The 22,575-nt window shown below is 41.0% G+C and overlaps 2 long non-coding RNA genes across 3 annotated transcripts in view; one reads left to right on the forward strand and one right to left on the reverse strand.

Moving 5' to 3' along the window:
- The window catches only part of LOC112443450 (uncharacterized), a 308,329-nt gene that overhangs the window by 262,760 nt on the left and 22,994 nt on the right, over nucleotides 1-22,575 (forward strand). The gene's annotated exons all lie outside the window — the stretch shown is intronic.
- LOC112443448 (uncharacterized) overlaps nucleotides 1-22,575 on the reverse strand; it is a 93,134-nt gene that overhangs the window by 10,265 nt on the left and 60,294 nt on the right. The window contains exon 6 of one of the 2 annotated variants that reach the window (XR_009492357.1): nucleotides 22,021-22,257. The exons of the other annotated variant lie outside the window; for it this stretch is intronic. This is a non-coding gene — a long non-coding RNA (uncharacterized lncRNA). Of the gene's footprint in view, nucleotides 1-22,020; nucleotides 22,258-22,575 lie in introns of those variants that run through there. 2 annotated transcript variants of the gene reach the window in all.

The following is a 22,575-nucleotide window of genomic DNA, read 5'->3' on the forward strand; positions in this document are numbered from 1 at the left end:
AAATCCTTTTTCTAGTAGTTAGTGTATAACTGTATAACTTTGGGCAAGCTGCGCAGCCTATCTTCTCATGAGGTGATACTGAGGATTAGATTAGTTAAGACACTAGAAGAATTCTGAGCACATATTAAGCACCCTGTAAACATCTACTGTTGCTATCATCCTTGTGTTACACCTATAACTATTAATGCTGTTTTGGTGCAAACCCTGATTGTCTTCTAAGAACCCACCCCTTTCTATTCTTGAGTTTATAGCTACAAATGCTGGCTCCACCCTGCTTAGTCCTGCCTCTCCAGTTAAGAGTTGTCATTACCTGGCACAGTGATGCAGTGAGGTTTGAGTAAGTGACTCAGTCTAACCAGCGAGTTAAAAGCTTTATTTTATTTTATTTTTTTTGAGGTGGGGGAACTGTTATTTATTTATGTATATTTGGTTGTGCTGGGTCTTCATTGCTACCTGCAGACTTTCTCTAGTTGTGGCAAGTGGGGGCTAGTCTTCATTGTGATGCTCAGGCTTCTCTTATTGCAGAGCACAGGCTGTAAGTGCGGGGACTTCAGTGTTACAGCATGCGGGCTCAGTAGTTATGATGCATGGGATTTGTTGCTCCAGGGCATGTGGGATCTTCCTGGATCAGGGATCAAACCTGTGTCCTCTGCACTGGCAGGAAAATTCTTATCCATTGCACCACCAGGGAAGTCCCAAGCTGTAAACTTGAGGTTTGGTGGGGTTGTGAGAGAGAAGTATGCTTTCTGTTCCACTGGAAATCAACTCATAAGGAAAAATATTAGATTGGAGCCCATTACAAAGAGCAGAGCCAACAAATGGAGCAAGAGCAGGTCCTGATGACAATGTTTAGACCCCTAGATTATGCCCTTCCTCCTATCCATGGAGTTTTTTTTCTTTAATGTGAGGCTATGAATTTCCTTTTGGTTTAAATGAGTTTAAGTTGAGTTTAACAGAAAGAGACCTTACACTGCTTAAAATTATTTTTTTCAGGAAGTTTTATTGAAACTTTGGTTCCTTCTTAGAAGCTTTTCTTGTAGATTCAAGGTCATTTCCGGCTTCCTAGGTGGTGTGGTGGTAATGAACCCACCTGCCAATGAAGGAGACATAAGAGACACACATTTGATCCCTGAGTCAGGAAGATCCCATGCGGGAGGAGATGGAAGCCCACTCCAGTATTCTTGCCTCTAAAACTCCATGGACAGAGGAGCTTTGTGGGCTACAGTCAATGGAGTTCCAAAGAGTCAGGCACAACTGAGCTATGGAGCATGCATGCACTGACAAGGCATTTCAGGTCAAACTTGAATAAGCAAACATTAATTAATCAAAATATGACAATTTCATTGAGATTGAACTACGAGGAAGTCATTTTAGGGTTCAATTCAATTTAGTCGCTCAGTCGTGTCCGACTCTTTGCGACCCCATGAATCGCAGCACACCAGGCCTCCCTGTCCATCACCAACTCCCGGAGTTCACTCAAACTCATGTCCATCAAGTCGGTGATGCCATCCAGCCATCTCATCCTCTGTCGTCCCCTTCTCCTCCTGCCCCCAATCCCTCCCAGCATCAGAGTCTTTTCCAATGAGTCAACTCTTCGCAGGAGGTGGCCAAAGTACTGGAGTTTCAGCTTTAGCATCAGTCCTTCCAAAGAACACCCGGGTCTGATCTCCTTTAGGATGGACTGGTTGGATCTCCTTGCAGTCCAAGGGACTCTCAAGAGTCTTCTCCAACACCACAGCACAAAAGCATCAATTCTTCGGTGCTCAGCTTTCTTCACAGTCCAACTCTCACATCCGTATATGACCACTGAAAAAACCGTAGCCTTGACTAGACGAACCTTTGTTGACAAAGTAATGTCTCTGCTTTTGAATATGCTGTCTAGGTTGGTCATAACTTTCCTTCCAAGGAGTAAGCGTCTTTTAATTTCATGGCTGCAATCACCATCTACAGTGATTTTGGAGCCCCCCAAAATAAAGTCTGCCACTGTTTCCCCATCTACCTGCCATGAAGTGATGGGACCAGATGCCATGATCTTCGTTTTCTGAATGCTGAGCTTTAAGCCAACTTTTCACTCTCCACTTTCACTTTCATCAAGAGGCTTTTGAGTTCCTCTTCACTTTCTGCCATAAGGGTGGTGTCATCTGCATATCTGAGGTTATTGATATTTCTCCCAGCAATCTTGATTCCAGCTAGGGTAGTTTTACTTTTATAGGGTTTGGGGGTATAGCAGCTTATAGTGGAAATCACTGCCTTGTAGCTCTGCCCTGGGTTGTGTATTAAACCTTGTCAAATCTAAGAATTCATGGAATATAAAACTGGCAAATAAAGCAGCTGTGATCTCCCGCCCCCACCATGAGATACATTCTGGCAGTTTGCAACTAGATAAAATAGTGGAAGTCCCTTGTCAGTATAACTCAGTTTAAATGTATTGTCAGATTAATAGACTTAGTTATCCACTTTACTGAAGGAACATAAAAGGTAAGGCTTGACATTATCCCTTCTCATTAACATGGAAAAGGATTAAAAAGTATTTCTTTCTTTTATTAATTTTTGTCACACTATAGTTGCTTTATGATATTGTTTTATCTTCTACTGTATAGTAGCGTGAATGAGTCATACATATACATATATCCTCTCCCTTTCAGATTTCCCTCCAAGTTAGGTCACCACAGAGCATTAAGTAGAGTTCCCGAGGTGTACAGTAGTTTCTCACTACTTAACCTGTTTTGTGCATAGTAGTGTTTACATGTCAATGTCAGTCTCCCAATTCCTCCCACCCCACCCCTTTCCCCTTTGGTATCCATGTTTGTTCTCTATGTCTGTGTCTACATTTCTGCTTCACAAATAAGGTCATCTATACCATTTTTCTAGAGTCCACATGTATATGTGTTAGTATATTTGTTTTTCTCTTTCCAACTTACTTCAATCTTATGATTTTATTTAGGTCCATCCATAACTCTACAGGTGACCCAATTTCATTCCTTTTTATGACCATGCAATATTTCATCATATATATGTACCAAATCTTCTTTATCCATTCCTCTGTTGGTGGATATTTAGGTTGCTTCTGTGTCCTAGCTATTGTAAATAGTGATGCTGTGAACATTGGGGTGCATATGTATTTTTAAATTATGGTTTTCTCGAGTATATCCTCAGTTGTGGGATTGCTGAGTTGTATGGTAGTTCTTTTTTTAATTTTTTAAGGAAACTGCATGTTGTTTTCTATAGTGGCCAACAACAGTATAAGAGAGTTTCCTAAAAAGAGTTTCTAAGGAGGGGTGGGGTTCCTAAGTACATGAGATTGTGAAATGGCAAAGTTTGCTTTCAGTGAGCTATTTCCTACTTCCCCTTCTTAGGCATGGATTATTTTTCCTCTTTATTCTACATCCTCCCTTCTGAAATGTTTGTGTTTATACAGTTAAAGAATTTCTGTTGTCTTTTCTACTAATGGTCCCATTTATGTGGCCCCGAAGGTGTATGCATAGTCCAGGCTGGAGTAATTCCAGTCCTCCCCCTCCATAGCCATAGTGATTGATTAAAGGTTTGGGCATGTGAAACAATGTTAGCCAGTCACAATCCTTTGGCAGATTTTTCTTTTTAATTGAAGCTGAAGAGGAAGATTCTTTGCTTGTGTGGTAACATCTATTAGGGTGTGAGTCCATAGATGCCTGTAGCCATGGAGAAAACAGATCAGCAATAGTAACAAGTTATTCTTGGAAACATTCAAGGCCTCAGTCCTGTTTACTCCTGAGGGAAGCTTTATCTCTGAAGGAAATGGCAACCCACTCCAGTGTTCTTGCCTGGAGAATCCCAGGGATGGGGGAGCCTGGTGGGCTTCCGTCTATGGGGTCGCACAGAGTCGGACACGACTGAAGTGACTTAGCAGCAGCAGCCCATGAATTTGTTATGTAAGTAAATAAATATGTCTTCATTTTTTGAAACAGAGACTTTGGGTCTCAGTTCTGACATGTAAAGAGCTGGGAGACATCTTCTCATCCTTAAAGTAAGAAAACCAACTCAACAAAATGAAAATCAATTAATTTCCTTTGGCTTTTATTCCCAAGAAGCAACAGGCTTTGGAGAATCCACTCTTTTATGAGCATAACTCTCAGGAACCCCATTAGATTCTCTCATGGCTCTGGAAGAGGCAGGGGAAAATTAATCACAGTAAAATTCACCCAGAACTTGTATGTAACAAAGATATCCTCTCCAGGAAAAAAGATTTTGCCAGAGCCTTATCCCAGTAGGGGAAAAACATTCCTCTACCTCGAGACCCTGAAGCCTTCCTGTCTGTCCTCTGGGGAAGTATCGGGGCTGGAGCAAGGGGCACATTGAACAGGGGTCAAGATTTCAGGGAAATTGATAGCAAATGCTATAGGCAAGGAAGGGAGTAAAAAGCAGGTAGAAAATTTTATACCCCTGGAGAAACTAGTGAAGGTGACAAGTCTGAGTTTCAGGCTTCTAAAACTGCGATTTAATCAGAGTATAATACTCCCGTCTCTAACAGCTGATTTTTCAATAGAAACTCTTCAGGCTAGAAGGGAATGGCAGGATATATGTAAGTGATGAAAGAGAAAAACCTACAACCCAAATTACTATAACCAGCAAGGATCTCATTCAAATATGAAGGAGAAATCAAAAGCTTTACAGACAAACAAAAGCTGAGAAAATTCAGCACCACCAAACCAGCTCTTCAACAAATGCTAAAGGATCTTTTCTAGACAGAAAACACAGAAAAGGTTTATAAACTCAAACCCAAAACAACAAAGTAAATGGCAATGGGATCATACTTATCAATAATTACCTTAAATGTAAATGGGTTGAATACCCCAACCAAAAGACAAAGACTGGCTGAATGGATACAAAAACAAGACCCCTATATATGCTGTCTACAAGAGACCTACCTGAAACCAAGGGATACATAAAGACTGAAAGTGAAGGGCTGGAAAAAGATATTTCATGCAAATTGGAGACCAAAAGAAAGCAGGAGTAGCAATACTCATATCAGGTAAAATAGCCTTTGAAATAAAGGCCGTGAAAAGAGACAAAGAAGGACACTGAATAATGATCAAAGGATCAATCCAAGAAGAAGATATAACAATTATAAATATGTATGCACCTAACATAGGAGCATCTCAATACGTAAGGCAAGTGCTAACAAGTATGAAAGGGGAAATTTACAGTAGCACAATAATAGTGGGAGACTTTAATACTGCACTCACACCTATGGATAGATCAACTAAACATAAAATTAGCAAGGAAGCACAAACATTAAATGATATAATGGACCAGTTAGACCTAATTGCTATCTATAGGACATTTCACCCCAAAACAATGAATTTCACCTTTTTCTCAAGTGCACACGTAACATTCTCCAGGATAGATTACATCCTGGGTCATAAATCTACCCTTGGTAAATTTAAAAAAATTGAAATCATTTCAAGCATCTTTTCTGACCACAATGTGGTAAGAGTAGATGTCAACTACAGGAAAAAAACTATAAAAATGCAAACTATATAAAAATGGAGGCTAAACAACATGCTTCTGAATAACCAACAAATCACAGAAGATCAAAGAGGAAATCAAAATATGCATAGAAGCAAATGAAAATGAGAACACAACCATCCAAAAACTATGGGATTCAGTAAAAGCAGTGCAAAGGGGAAGATTCATAGCAATACAAGCTTACCTCAAGAAACAAGACAAAAATCAAATGAATAACCTAACTTTACACCTAAAGCAACTAGAAAAAGAAGAAATGAAGAACCCTAGGGTTAGTAGAAGGAAAGAAATCATAAAAATTAGGGCAGAAATAAATGAAAAAGAAACAAAGGAGGTGATAGCAAGAATTAACAAAACTAAAAGCTGATTCTTTGAGAAGATAAATAAAATAGACAAACCATTAGCCAGACTCATCAAGGAAAAAAAAGGGAGAAGAATCAAATCAACTAAATTAGAAATGAAAATGGAGAAATCACAACAGACAACACAGAAATACAAAGGACCATAAGAGACTACTATCAGCAAATATGCCAATAAAATGGACAACTTGGAAGAAATGAACAAATTCCAAAACTGAACCAGGAAGAAGTAGAAAATCTTAACAGATCCATCACAAGCATGGAAATAGAAACTGTAGTCAAAAATCTTCTAACAAACAAAAGCCCAGGACCAAATGGCTTCATAGATGAATTCTACCAAAAAATTAGAGAAGACCTAACACCTATCCTACTCAAACTCTTCCAGAAAATTTCAGAGGAAGGTAAACTCCCAAACTCATTCTGTGAGGCCACGATCACCCTAACACCAAAACCAGACAAAGATGCTACAAAAAAAGAAAACTACAGGCCAATATCACTGATGAACATAGATGCAAAATTCCTCAACAAAATTCTAGCAAACAGAATCCAACAATATATTAAAAAGATCATATATCATGACCAAGTGGGCTTTATCCCAGGGATGCAAGGATTCTTCAGTATTCATAAATCAATCAATGTGATACACCACATTAACAAACTGAAAGATAAAACCATGTAATTATCTCAACAGATGCAGAGAAAGCGTTTGACAAAATTCAACATCCATTGATTATAAAAACTCTCCAGAAAGCAGGCATGGAAGGCACATACCTCAACATAATAAAAGCCATATGTGATAAACCCACAGCAAACATTATCCTCAATGGTGAAAAACTGAAAGCATTTCCCTTAAAGTCAGGAACAAGACAAGGGTGCCCACTCTTCACCACTACTATGCAACATAGTTTTGGAAGTCCTAGCCACAACAATCAGAGAAGAAAAATAAATAAAAGGAATCCAGATTGGAAAAGAAGAAGTAAAACTCTCACTGTTTGCGGATGACTTGATCCTCTATATAGAAAACCTAAAGACACCACCAGAAAACTACTAGAGCTAATCAATGAATATAGTAAAGTTGCAGGATATAAAATTAATACACAGAAATTCCTTGTATTCCTATGCACTGACAATGAGAACACAGAAATGGAAATTAAGGAAACAATCCCATTCACCATTGCAACAAAAAGAATAAAATACTTAGGGATATTTACCTAAAGAAACAAAAGACCTATATATAGAAAACTATAAAACACTGATGAAAGAAATCAAAGATGACATAAATAGATGGAGAAATATACCATGTTTGTGGATGAGAAGAATCAATGTAGTGACAAAGAGTATACTACCCAAAGCAATCGATAGATTCAATGCTACCAACAGTATTTTTCACAAAACTAAATAATTTCACAATTTGTATGGAAATACAGACAATCTTTAATAGCCAAAGCAGTCTTGAGAAAGAAGAATGGAACTGGAGGAATCAACCTGCCTGACTTCAGACCATACTGCAAAGATATGGTCATCAAAACAGTATGTTATTGGCAAAAAGAAATATAGATCAATGAAATAAAATAGGAAGTCCAGAGATAAATCTGTGTACCTATGGACACCTTATCTTTGACAAAGGAGGCAAAAATATACAATGGAGAAAAGACAATCTCTTTGACAAGTGGTGCTGGGAGAACTGGTCAACCACCTGTAAAAGAATGACACTTTCTAACACCATACACAAACATAAACTCAAAATGGATTAGAGCTCGAAATTGAAAGCCAGAAACTATAAAACATAGGCAAGCACACTCTAATGTATATCACAGCAAGGTCCTCTATGCCCCACCTCCCAGAGTAATGGAAATGAAAACAAAAATAAATGGGACTTAATTAAACTTAAAAGCTTTTGCACAATGAAGGAAACTAAGCAAGGTGAAAAGACAGCCTTCAGAGTGGGAAGAAATAATAGCAAATGAAGCAACTGACAAAGAATTAATCTCAAAAATATACAAGCAGCTCATGAAGCTCAATACTAGAAAAATTAACGACGCAATAAAAAAATGGGCCAAAGAACTAAATAGACATTTCTCCAAAGAAGACATACAGTTGGCTAACAAACACATGAAAAAAAGCTCAACATCACACATTATCAGAGAAATGCAAATCAAAGCCACAATGAGGTACCATCTCACACCAGTCAGAATGGCTGCTATCGAAATGTCTACAAACAATAAATGCTGTAGAGGGTGTGGAGAAAAGGGAACCCTCCTACACTGTTTGTGGAAATGCAAACTAGTATAGCCACTACAGAGAACAGTGTGGAGATTCCTCAAAAAAGTGAAAATAGAACTGCCGTACAACCCAGCAGTCCCACTGCTGGGCATACGCACTGAGCAAACCAGAATTAAAAGAGACACGTGTACCCCAATGTTCATAGCAGCACTGTTTACAATAGCTAGGACATGGAAGTTACCTAGATGTCCATTGGCAGATGAATGGATGAGAAAGTTGTGGTAAATATACACCATGGAATATTACTCAGCTATTGAAGACATTTGAATCAGTTCTAATGAGGTGGATGAACCTGGAGCCTATTATACACAGTGAAGGAAGTCAGGAAGAAAAACACCAATACGGTATATTAAGGCATATATATGGAATTTAGAAAGATGGTAACGATGACCCTATATGCCAGACAGCAAAAGAGACACAGATTTAAAGAACAGACTTTTGGACTCCGTGGGAGAAGACGAGGGTGGGATGCTTTGAGAGAATAGCATTGAAACATATATATGACCATGTGTGAAATAGATCACCGTCCAAGTTCAAGGCAGGAAACAAGAACTAAAAGCTGGTGCACTGGGATGACCCTGAGGAATGGGATGGGGAGGGAGGTGGAAAGGGATTTTGGGATGGTAGGGGATACATGTATACCCATGGCTGATTCATGACAACGTATGGCAAAAACCACAACAATATTGTAATTCAGTTCAGTTCAGTTCAGTTGCTGAGTTGTGTCCGACTCTTTGCGACCCCATGAATCGTAGCACGCCAGGCCTCCCTGTCCATCACCAACTCCCAGAGTTCACTCAGACTCACGTCCATCGAGTCAGTGATGCCATCCAGCTGTCTCATCCTCTGACGTCCCCTTCTCCTCCTGCCCCCAATCCCTCCCAGCACCAGAGTCTTTTCCAATGAGTCAACTCTTCACATGAGGTGGCCAAAGTACTGGGGTTTCAGCTTTAGCATCATTCCTTCCAAAGAAATCCCAGGGCTGATCTTCAGAATGAACTGGTTGGATCTCCTTGCAGTCCAAGGGACTCTCAAGAGTTTTCTCCAACACCACAGCTAAAAAGCATCAATTCTTCGACGCTCAGCTTTCTTCACAGTCCAACTCTCACATCCATACATGACCACTGGAAAAACCATAGCCTTGACTAGACAGACCTTTGTTGGCAAAGGAATGTCTCTGCTTTTGAATATGCTATCTAGGTTGGTCATAACTTTCTTTCCAAGGAGTAAGCGTCTTTTAATTTCATGGCTGCAGTCACCTTCTGCAGTGATTTTGGAGCCCCCAAAAATAAAGTCTGACCCTGTTTCCACTGTTTCCCCATCTATTTCCCATGAAGTGATGGGATCAGATGCCATGATCTTCGTTTTCTGAATGTTAAGTTTTAAGCCAACTTTTTCACTCTCCTCTTTCACCTTCATCAAGAGGCTTTTGAGTTCCTCTTCACTTTCTGCCATAAGGGTGGTGTCATCTGCATATCTGAGGTTATTGATATTTATCCCGGCAGTCTTGATTCCAGCTTGTGCTTCTTCCAGCCCAGCGTTTCTCATGATGTACTCTGCATATAAGTTAAATAAGCAGGGTGACAATATACAGCCTTGACGTACTCCTTTCCTGATTTGGAACCAGTCTGTTGTTCCATGTCCAGTTCTAACTGTTGCTTCCTGACCTGCATACAGATTTCTCAAGAGGCAGGTCACGTGGTCTGGTATTCCCATCTCTTTCAGAATTTTCCACAGTTGATTGTGATCCACACAGTCAAAGGCTTTGGCATAGTCAATAAAGCAGAAATAGATGTTTTTCTGAAACTCTCTTGCTTTTTCGATGATCCAGCAGATGTTGGCAATTTGGTCTCTGGTTCCTCTGCCTTTTCTAAAACCAGCTTGAACATCAGGAAGTTCACAGTTCACGTATTGCTGAAGCCTGCCTTGGAGAATTTTGAGCATTACTTTACTAGCATGTGAGATGAGTGCAATTGTGCGGTAGTTTGAGCATTCTTTGGCATTGCCTTTCTTTGGGATTGGAATGAAAACTGACCTTTTCCAGTCCTGTGGCCACTGCTGAGTTTTCCAAATTTGCTGGCATATTGAGTGCAGTACTTTCACTGCATCATCTTTCAGGATTTGAAATAGCTCAACTGGAATTCCATCACCTCCACTAGCTTTGTTCGTAGTGATGCTTTCTAAGGTCCACTTGACTTCACATTCCAGGATGTCTGGCTCTAGGTGAGTGATCACACCATCATGATTATCTGGCTCGTGAAGATCTTTTCTGTACAGTTCTTCTGTGTATTCTTGCCATCTCTTCTTAATATCTTCTGCTTCTGTTAGGTCCATACCATTTCTGTCCTTTATCGAGCCCATCTTTGCATGAAATGTTCCCTTGGTATCTCTAATTTTCTTGAAGAGATCTCTAGTCTTTTCCATTCTGTTGTTTTCCTCTATTTCTTTGCATTGATTGCTGAGGAAGGCTTTCTTATCTCTTCCTGCTTTTCTTTGGAACTCTGCATTCAGATGCTTATGTCTTTCCTTTTCTCCTTTGCTTTTCGCTTCTCTTCTTTTCACAGTACTTAGCCTCCAATTAAAACAAATCAATTAATTAAAAAAATAATACTCCCTTCTCCCTAATAGTATAAAAACAGTGGATTATAGCTGAAAGTGGTACAAGATGCAGACTCTGAGGAAGTATACTTGGGGGAGTCCAAAATCTATAGATGAAATAAAAACATGCTCAATAAATACTGATTTCAACAGGAAACCCTGGAAGCGAACAGATCATCTCTCATGCTAGGTATTTGGAAACCTCTGGGTATAAATTGCGGATGCTTACTGTGACAGGTGTCCTTCAATTCAGATGATGTATATCAGGCTGCTTTCTGAGACAAACTCTCATCCAAAGTTCAGTTCACAGGCTCATCTTCATGGTTAATCTTTGCCCTTTCTCTGTAGCTCCAAGCTGGAGTTAAACTTAACATCAGTGGTGGTGAGCAAATGGATCATCTTCTTGCCAATTAAGTCTATTCAAGTCCAGGGTTGTATGTATGGGAGTGAGGTTGTATGTATGGGATGGTAATCTATTTCACATATGGTTGTATGTAACTAAGGGCAAGTTTAGCCTTTACCCACCTAGCATACCCCCACAAACAGGAAAAAGTCTGTTAACAGACAAGTCATGCCCTTTATAATGTCAGACAATTTTAGTATGAAATTTTAAGAACTAGTGAAGGAATTTGGGGGCTTCCCTGGTGGCTCAGATGGTAAAGAATCCACCTGCAATGCAGGAGATCTGGGTTCAATCCTTGGGTTGGGACGACCCCCGTGGAGAAGGGAATGGCTACCCACTCCAGTATTCTGTCTTGGAGAAGTTCGTGGACAGAGGAGCCTGGCAGTCTGCAGTCCATGCGGTCACAAAGAGTTGGACACGACTGAGCAACTTTCACTTTCACACTTGGGAATTTTCAGTCTCTGCAAAACGGATATGTTCCATCACTAAATTAGAATAATTGCTGGGTTTTTGCAATTTTCAGAAAATATAACTTACTGGATAAAATTTTCTCAATTTTAAGCTTTTCTTTGGTAAATTTTTTCATCTTTTCTGCACCTGCTACTGCTCATCTGCTGGTGAGTTCTAGCTGGTATCAAATCAAATGAATAAGTAGAAAGCAAACATTAATGCAAACAGCCAATCACTCTTAATTCAACAGCATGTTTTTTATGGATGTGTGTTTATGGTTATGATTTTATATTGTAACATACAATACAGTCATATTTTCCATGTGAAGTTGTTCCTGGAATTAAATGTATCAATATTTCATGGTTTTCTATGAAGAACATAATAAGCTCCAAGTGTTCAGTCATTATGAGCGCTTTTTAAAAGATCAAGAAAGTATTATTTTTGTAGGTCATATGCCAGATATGGAAATCACATCCTTGGACATATATGGCCTGGTAATCCGAATCTCAGCTCAGTGAAATAGCCGGAAGAGGGAGCACTACAGCTGGGCCCCTCATCTTACATTTCCAGGTTATCCACAGGGCAAAATCATGAGGCAGTGCTAAGAGGAGGAAGCCAGCAAGGGAGGAACATTTATGTGGGGTGTTCATGCAGCCATTTTTTATTAGTAGCAGCTGTCTTAGCCTGCTTGGGTTGCTGTAACAAAATGCCATAGGCTTGTGGCATTGGAGAAGATTCTTGAGAGTCCGTTGGACTACAAGGAGATCCAACCAGTCCATCCTAAAGGAGATCAGGCCTGGGTGTTCATTGGAGGGACTGATGTTGAAGCTGAAACTCCAATACTTTGACCACCTGATGCGGAGAGCTGACTCATTGGAAAAGACCCTGATGCTGGGAAAGATTGAGGGCCGGAGGAGAAGGGGACAACAGAGGATGAGATGGCTGGATGGCATCACTGACACAATGGACATGGGTTTGGGTGAACTCTGGGAGTTGGTGATGGACAGGGAGGCCTGGCATGCTGCGGTTCATGGGGTCGCAAAGAATTGGACACAACTGAGCGACTGAACTGAACAGCAGGCATTGATTGATGTTCCCCCAGTTCTGGAGGCTGGGAGGTCCAAGATCAAGGTGCTGGCTGATACAGCTCCCGGTAAGAGCTCTCTTCCGGCTGGGAGCCATCTGTCTTGCTGTGCCCTCACATGACAGAGTGCAAAAGAGAGAGTAAGCTCTCTACTCTTTTCTTTTTTTTTCCATGTGAATAAGAAACCACTCTTTTTTTATTGAATACATCTGACATAAAACATTCTGTCTACTCTTTTCTTATAAGGGTATGGGACCCACCCTCATCTATCCAAAATTATTTCCAATAGGCCCATTTCCAAAAACTACCACACTAAGGAGTTAGGGCTTCAACAGATGAATTTCAGAGAACAAATTCAGTCCACGGCAGCAGATATCTGTGCCTTGCCAGAAATGCAGCCACTCTCCACTTTCCTCCGGAATTCCTGTCCCAGTTGTGTGAGGACATTCTGCCCATCACCTTTTTTTTTTTTTTCCTATTTCTTTTGTTTTTTTTTAATTACTTTATTTATTTTAATTGGAGGATTATTAGCTTTGTCACGTGAGTTGAGAGCTGCCAGGCTCTCCCTCATCTGGCTCTTCCCTTTTGACTACTTGTCTGTGATTTCCTGTAGCTCCATGAATATAGCGGGGTCGTCCTCATGAGAACCATCAGAAGATCTCCACAGAGATCAGGTTCCTGCAGGTCTCTGCCATCACACCCCTGTATAAGGCCCTCTAAGCAGAGTCCAGGCATTCCTACTCCTGAGGGAATTCAATGGCCATGTCCTCAAAGGTCAACCGTTCCTGAGAAAAAGCCATTCCAGACTCCAGTTCTTTCCTTTTCCGTAGGCCATGTGAGTCTTTGGAAATTTATCTTGAAAGTGAAAGATGTTGTTTATTGCTTAGAATCAGCATACCCCTTCCTGTGCCACAACCACACGTACATGGATGACCTCACCATGTGGAATAGACAGTCCCCTGCTGCCCACAGTCACAAGAGGGATTCAGCATGGCAAACTCCCTCACAGAGACCAACAAGTGAGGTAACACTTCCCTTCAGATCAGGCTTGCCCGGGAGTTCCCTGGTGGCCTAGTGAATGGTTAGGATTCTGGGCTCTCACTGTCATGGCCTAGGTTCAATTCCTGGTGAGGAAACAGGTCTCGCCAGCCAAGAAACTTTCCACTATATAAGAAGAGGAGAATAAGGCACTCAGGCCTGGAATAAATCATAGCAGTAATGGCATTGTCTGATTTACTTGAGGTGGAGGACCAGGTGCTGGGATTTGAGGTCCCTGGAGGGTTCCACATCGACCTGAAGTATAGTGGGGTACCATGCAGCACAGATTTACATTAGAAGCCCTCCTTAAGAGTTTTATTCCGTATTTTCAGAAATGTGCCAAAAGCAAAACCAGGATGTGTGGTTATTTTACCGAGAGTAATATTAAGGTGGTGTTAACGAGCCATGGCTTTCTAATATCCCTATCTGCATGTCATACAAAATGTTTTGTTGTTATAACAAGATTTAAACATACTGCAGGGCAAATCATGTTTTCTAAAACACAGTAACTACTTTTAGTAAAGAAGCCTGACTGGATACATCTTATTTCAAGATGTTCTGTTCCTCCTCCACTCACCTCAGCTTTATTTAGAATTTCTGTTACTTTTAGTTTCTGTAGGGCTTCCCCGGTGGCTCAGACGGTAAAGCATCTGCCTACAATGCGGGAGACCTGGGTTCGATCCCTGGGTTGGGAAGATCCTCTGGAGAAGGAAATGGCAGCCCACTCCAGTACTCTTGCCTGGAAAATCCCATGATGGAGGAGCCTGGTAGGCTACAGTCTATGGGGTTGCAAAGAGTCGGACACGACTGAGCAACTTCACTCACTCATTAGTTTACAGTATTGTGATGGTTAAATGTCTGCTTCTGTACAATAGAGATGAGAAGCTTAAGTCCAAGGACCAGGCCAGATGTTCAGATGCATGCTCCAGTTTGTGTTTATCAAAGAGGCCACCCCTTGGGATTCTGTATTTGCCAAGTGACTACTAAAGTTATACTTCATTCCCCATTCTGTGAATTAGTCTTCCTTGGATGTAAACTTCTTGCCTGAACAACCCTGGTGGAAAAGAGGTGCCAAGGCAGGACTCAGTTCCCCAAGTTCTTAGCATCAACTGTTTACTTTCTTTTTTTTTTTTTTAATCAGAGGATATTATATAATTTATGTACCAAGTCATGGCCTCCAACTTTAATTCAGCCATTTCTTTGTTCTGTGTTCTAGTAAATGTTACTGGTGACCTCCTGATTACTCAATCAATAGACTCCTTAATTGCTTATATTATTTGAACTTTCTAGGTCACTTAGTCAGAGAAGGCAATGGCACCCCACTCCAGTACTCTTGCCTGGAAAATCCCATGGGCAGAGGAGCCTGGTAGGCTGCAGTCTGTGGGGTCGCTCAGAGTCGGACACGACTGAGCGACTTCACTTTCACTTTCCACTTTCATGCATTGGAGAAGGAAATGGCAACCCACTCCAGTGTTCTTGCCTGGAGAATCCCAGGGACGGGGGAGCCTGGTTGGCTGCCATCTCAGGGGTCGCACAGAATCGGACACGACTGAAGTGACTTAGCAGCAGTAGCAGCAGGTCACTTAGTATTCTGGGCCGCTCCCTTTACTAAACCTTTTCCTTCTCCATTCATTTGCAGCACGGCACTATCTTTAGTGTCTTCCTGATTTATGACCACCTAGCATGTGCTTGCTGGGTTCCTCTTTTTTTGTATTCCCTTTTAAGACACTGCCTATCGTTCTCTTTCTCTTCTCCCTCCACCTGCTCTACCTGTGTACTCTTCTCCAGTGCTGTGCGTTCATCTGTCACCTGCATACACATGGTCCCAGAACAACATCGGCAGCTCCTAGCCAGTTTCTCCGTTTATGCCTAACTAGATGACCCGCAGGTGCCCCAGAGGAGATAGCCCAAGTGGAACTTGTCTCCAGTTGACTTAACGTGCCCTGAATTCTTGCTACATTCTCAATATGGCGATGGGGTTATTAACAAAGATGAAGGAGAAGTTGGAAAGAAGAAGAAAGCAAGTAATTATAAACGTTCTCTTCCAGTGCAGTTCTGAGTGCTATGCGTATGTTAAGTCATTTAGTCCTTACATTGTTTCTATGAGGAATGTGCTCTCACTGTCCTCATTTTACAAATAAAGAAATGGAGGCAAAGACATGGGGAGTAACTTGCCCAAAAATATATAGCGAGTGGTGTCAGTGTCAGAATTCAAACCCAGAAAGACTGGCTCTCAGTGCCACCTTGCATACTTCTTCTCCCTGTCTCTGAAGATAGCAGTGGTGCCCATCTGGCCACCTGAAAATGAACCTAGATACGCCCTCTTCCTCAGTATCCCATCAGCCACCAGCAGGGAACTTGATTTGAATGCTCAGGATGGAGAGTTGTAGAGAAGGGAGAGAAAGGCCCTTCCATTTTTCTGGAGTTCTGCAACATGGTAAATAGATGAACAGGCACTAAAAATCACTCATAATTGTGAAAATTCCTCATAATGCAATGTGGAATGTCATGTCCTTTTTCTGGCTATTTTTCAAACATTTATTCTACACAAACATGACTAATATAAGAAATGACTTGAAAATGATGCTTCAGTGGCAAAGTGAAATTCAGAACTTGTGCCTTTGTAAGATGAGATGTGTTAGTCTCATTCCAAAAGCAATTTTTGCTTAATATGGAATCAAAGCAATGGGTGGAGGCTTTGGGTGTCTAAATTCCATCACTGGTGGGCTCAGTATGGTAGGATTATAACATAGATAACATGGCCTTATCAATAAAATCTGTTTGGTCCATAAATCATGGGCCATGGGCAGGAGAAGCCTGTCTTCACTTGAACTTTTCTCTGGGTGGAGAACATGAGCAGACTGTGTAGTATTCTTCACAATTTCCGAGTTGAACATTGGGAACACTCTATGCATGTTGATTCTTCTAAGTGTAACAGTAGAGAGAGAGGAGTGAGCTTATCTGAAAGTCATTTAGTAAAGACTCTTTTGTGAAGTTTTCCCCAATGTTTGAGGAAGGTAAACTAATCTAACTACTTTATCTTTTAATATAGCTGTTTTCCTTTTTGAGCAAAAAAAGGAAATATGTCCTTTTGACATATTTGAGCAAAAGCACTATGCCAGGCAACAAAGTAGGTGCTAAGAATACAGCTGATAAGACAGATGTGAACTTTGCCCTCAAAGAGCTGAGAAGCAGTTGTAAATAAATAAGTAAATAAGTAAAAGCAGAGCAGTGAAATAATTATGCCCTAAGAGTGTTATGAAAAAAAACAAAAAGAGGTCTAATATGAAACACAGTTCACAAGATCTCTCTATAAAAGCTATCAAGGAAGACATCTCCAAGGAGGTGGTATGCAGACTTAATCCTGCCCTCTCCATCCAGCTCACCCCCTGCTCCAGGATGAGGATGAAATGCTTGACTTCTCCTCGCCCTCTCCCTTTCCATTTATCTTCCTGTTACCGTTTATCATGCAGAGTGCGTTTCCTGGCAGTAGGTAGTCGCTCCAAAACGGGAGGCCACATTCTGTTCACCAAAGGGCTCTTGGCACTGCTATTGAAGTGATACCACTCAGTTTAAAAATGGGCTAATGATATGAATAGACATTTCTCCAAAGAAGAGAAAAATATGGTCACCAAACACATGAAAGGGTACTCAACTTAATTAGCCATCAGGGAAATGCAAATCAACATCACAAGGAGATACCACTTCACATCCTCTAGGATGGCAATAATCAAAAAGAGACATAAATATTGGCAGGGATATGGGGAAATTGGAAGCTTCACACCCTGCTGATGGGAATGCAGAATGGTGCAGCCACTTTGGAAATAGTACAACAGCTCCTCAAAAAATTAAAAATAGAATTACTATATGATCCAGCATTTCTATTCCTTGGAACATACCTTAGACAAACGAGAACATATGTCCACACAAACACTATACATGAATGTTTGTAGCAGCTTGTTCATAGTAGCGCCAAGGTGGAAACAACCCAGATGCCCATCAGCAAATGAATAAATAAATGAACATGGTGTATCTATACAATAGACTATTATTCTACCATAGAAAGGAATGAATACCTGAGTGGATGAACCTTGAAAACATGATGCTAAGTGAAAGAAGTCCGTCACGAAAGATCATGTAATGTAGGTTCCATTTAAATGAAATTTCAGAATAGGCAAATCTATATAGACAGGAAGCAAATGAGTGGGAGCCTAGGGCTGAGGAGAGGGGAGAACTGGAAGATACCTGCTAACGGGTCTTTTGGGAGTGATTCAGTTCAGATCAATTCAGTTCAGTCACTCAGTTGTGTCCGACTCTTTGCGACCCCATAAATTGCAGCATGCCAGGCCTCCCTGTCCATCACCAACTCCTGGAGTTCACTCAAACTCACGTCCATCGAGTCGGTGATGCCATCCAGCCATCTCATCCTCTGTCGTCCCCTTTTCCTCCTGCCCCCAATCCCTCCCAGCATCTAAAATTGATTGTAGTGAAGGTTGCACAACTCTGTAAATATGCTAAAAACCACTGGATTATACACTTAAACTGTGTGAATTACACAGTATATGAATACATATCTTAATAAAGTCATTACTTAAAAAAAAAAAAAGTGACAGGAAACGGAGACTTTAAATGGAGGGCGGGATACAAATGTAGAAGAGGATTATTTTTCCCCATGACATCTCATCACCTTTAAAGAAACCTCTTTCTGCCTTTGTCCAAGAGGAAATTGCTGTATACAGAGTCTGTTATGGCAGTGATAGATGGTGACATCCTAGCTCTAACACTGAAAAACAATCTTCTTCCACACATGGGGGAAAAAATGGCCTCTTGGCTAACTTCACCCTAATGTAATTTTTATCTCTCTTGCAAAAAAAAAAAAAAAAAGGAAATGTGCTAGGAGTAATCATTTTATATACTCTGGAATCAGAAATCTAGCATGAGTCATGCTTAGGTATGGGTCAGAGTACAGTGGAGATGTTTAATTGACCCCTTCATTGAAATTGCATTTGTTTAACTGTATTCAGTCAGTTCAGTCACTCAGTCGTGTCCGACTCTATGCGACCCCATGAATCGCAGGTCGCCAGTATTAGACCTCTGTAATGCAACAGAAACCCAACCCAAACCAGCTGCCTGAAGGAGTGGAGGGAATGAAATAAATTAGCATGTGCACCCTGGGAGTCCCAAGTGTGCGTTTAGCTCCTGGCCTCAGGAACGTGGAGTATGAGTGTTCGCTGACACTGTCCGTGTTGTGTCTCTCTGAGAGCCCTAGCCTATGTGTTCACAACTTATGAGCTAAAACTGAGAGCATGCTGTCTGTCTGACTAATTTGATCAAGTTTGAACATGAACTCTAACGATCTGACTTTGATCACAGGCCTGTTCCTGAGCCCGTCACCATTTCCAGAGGGGAAGTGTACTGCTTGGCCCAGCTTGGTCTTTGTGCCCAGTCCGGTCCACAGTGTTGAGGAGTAGGCCATGATGCTTGACAGTCTCAAAATGACCACCTGTGGTGATGGAGGAGTTTCTCAAAGGAAAAGGGGGTTCTGTTACCAGAAGGGAGATGGGAATACATGCTGAGCAGATAGAAGCCACCACCACTGCAGTGCCCATCACATAGGAGGCTTTAGTGCTAAGTTGTGGAGCGCAGTGAGGCAGGAACACCATCTGAGAGGGCTGCCCAGCCTGGCCTGCAGGATCGTCTACCTGCCCCGGCTGGCACATTCAAGGTGGCAGCTCCCGTCTCCACTGTATTCCACTCTGTATCCTCCCTTTCCCTTTGGAAATCCTCTCTCATCACAGGGGAATGGCAGACATTTGATGAACTGCAAGCACAAATGAGGTGCATCATCTTGCTGCCGCCTGAGTACAACTAAATTAGGTATCACAATACACTCTATCAAACATTTTAAATGGCGCAATCAGATGAGAGGTTTATGGTTCCAAAAGCACTGATGATACATCTATACTTGCTGCAAATTGTTGTTTAATGCAAAGAGTTTGTCATACCAGCTGCTGTGTTGTATGAACTTCTCCTTTTTATCTTTGACCTAAAGGTACTTCAATCAAAGATTCATTGTACTATAAATGATGACTTGCCACCCACCAAGATTGGCCATGGCTTAGAAAGTACATGTAAGAATAATTGCTTGAATTGGGTTTCTTTTGGTCCCAAAAATTCTTTGTCAATCTGGTTGAAGAGAGTTGTGTTTTTTTTTTTTTTTTTTAAATTATTTGCAAGATCCAGATGTGTAGGAAAATGGCAAGTATTTCTGCAAGTCAGACTTAAATATCTACGCTGTAGTAGTTAAATGTAGAGGTGGTTCTGTTTTCGCTTGTTTTTAATGAACTCAATGTCTTGATCATTAGTTGTCAAATATAGTACAGTGAGCCCAGCTGGTATCAGGAATAAAGGAAAAGAACTGCATTATTCACATGTTATATGATAGTCGGAGCCATAGAGCAAATGTTTATTATGTTCCAAGTGTGTTTCCACCCTGTGCTCACAAAGAGGTCTTGTAGAAATTAATTCAGGGAAGGAAAGGCCATTCTTTATTGTCTAACTCTGTAGAGGCCTCGGTGCCTTTGGTGGAAATAATGAGACTTCAGAACACTGATCTCCATGGATCTCCATCATGGAGACCATCTTATTGCTATTAGTAACCAGAAGACTGAGATAGAAGAGTAGTTCAAGGAAGCTACAGATGCATGGAGCCAGGGGCTGTGCTGGAAGACAGGATAACTTCAAAGACATCAAGGCATGCAATGTTTCCAAATGCCACTTAGTGAAGGAAAGATGAGGCAACCTGAAACATTTATAACTAACCTTGAGGGAAATGGTGGGCTCACAGGGGGAGGCACCACTGCGCATTCTTTGTGAGGTTGATCCACCAGAGTAGAAAGTGATCCTTCTCCATGTGGACCCTCTGAAATTCCATCTGTAAATGGTCCTAACAGTACTCCAATCATTAGATTGCTGAGGCAAAGAAAATTGGACTGTGGTTATGTAGATTCTATCTCTAGGTGAACGCCTTTCCTTCATAAAGCTCTGCAGAGTTACAAAACACTTCCATAGGCAGGGTCTCATTATTTTGTTGTATAGATAACAGATTTTATTTCATTGTTAAACATTTTTAGAGTATAATTGCTTTGCAATGTTGTGATAGTCTGTGCTGTACAATGAAGTAAATCAGGTATGCATACACATACATCCCCTCCCTCTTGGACCTCCCTGTCTCCCACCCGCCCCTCTCGGTCATCACAGAGCGTAGAGCTGAGCTCCCTGTGTTTACAGCAGGTTCCAGTAGCCGCCTATTTTACACATGGTAGTGTATATATGTCAATCTGAGTTTTACCATCCAGTTCACAGGTAAAACTAAACCTGCATAGATAAAAACCACACACCAACCTAACGGCAAAACCAGGGCTGGCAACATTATCATGTGTTCAGAGTCCTCTGCTCCTTCCACTATCATATCAACATTGATCTCTGACTCTCACTCTGTGTATTCTTCTTCCTATCTAGTCACCATACCCTGTCACTTCCCTGTCTTCCGATTGCCTGTTTATCAGTTTGGACGACTGTCCCTGCATATCAGCATTAGAATATTGCTTATCCATTAACCACCCTGTTTTCATCTTGCTCCCTTCATCCTTCACACAACAACCAGGATTATCTTTGAAAAATCCAAATCAGATTATTACCATGATCTTGCCCTTTGAATCAAGTTTAAACTCCTTCAGGATCTAGACCTTGCAGTTTCCTCTTATTTCATTCTCTACTCCAGTCACTGCTGGCCACTGTCAGTCAGTCCCTCCTCACTCTGTCCTCCAGGGCTTTGCACATTTTTTTTTCCCCCTCTGCTTGAAATGCTTACCTTCCATCACCCACTTTCTGCCAGCCCCTTTCACCTTCCATGGGCCCTTCACCTTGGTATCCACTCATCACCGAGGTGTTGCTGGATGCTTTGTCCTAATTGAGATGCTTCCTGAATCTTCCTTATCCCTCTTCTAGTATCTCATTCCATTTAACACTTCTCTGTTGACCTTAGCTTTTGTATCACAAGTCAGTCTTACCTTCTGTGATATACAAACACAAAAATGTCAATGGCCACTAGGATATATTATTTTTTACTGAAACCACATTCTGTTGAATCTTAACAGTGCAGGTTTCAACAAAGCAGCCTTTCCTGGGGATTCAGGAACCCAGGCTCCTTCTGTCTTGTAGCTTTGCCATCTTCCATAGTTATTGCCAAAGAGAAAAAAAAGACCTATTTTTTTTTTTTTGGACCTACTTCATGACTTAGCTTAAAAATGATACACATCACATCATTTACATTTTATTGGCAAAAACTCATCATGAGGCTGCACTTGAAAGCAAGAGGGGTTGTGAAACATCGCTGCCAGGACAGCTGCTCCCTAGCAGCAGTGCTGCTCTATGGAAAAGGAGCATGTGTCTTTGGTTAACTGACCATCGATGTCATTCTTTGTTTTTTTGTCTTCCTTGATAGCTTGAAAGTAGGAGCTGTGTCCCTTCACTGTCACCTAGGCAATATTTGTGAAATTAATGTCATGTATATATAATATAGATAAATATTATTATTTTGTGGGTCGCAGACACCATTGTTTATATATCACATAGTCATGTACATGTTCACCTGAAACTATCAAAACATTGTTAAACAGCTATACCCCAATACAGAATTTAAAAAGTTCAAAAGAAAAATTAGTCATGCACATTTTTTTTAGGGGAAAAAAAAATGCAGATTCATGACATTTTACCTATAATTTCGTATCTTCCATGTCACAAGATAGGTAAACTCGTCACCTGTTCTCAGATAGAATGAAGGCAGGCCCAGTCGA

This window comes from Bos taurus, chromosome 22 (genome assembly GCF_002263795.3).
Source record: "Bos taurus isolate L1 Dominette 01449 registration number 42190680 breed Hereford chromosome 22, ARS-UCD2.0, whole genome shotgun sequence".
Classification (NCBI taxonomy): domain Eukaryota; kingdom Metazoa; phylum Chordata; class Mammalia; order Artiodactyla; family Bovidae; genus Bos; species Bos taurus.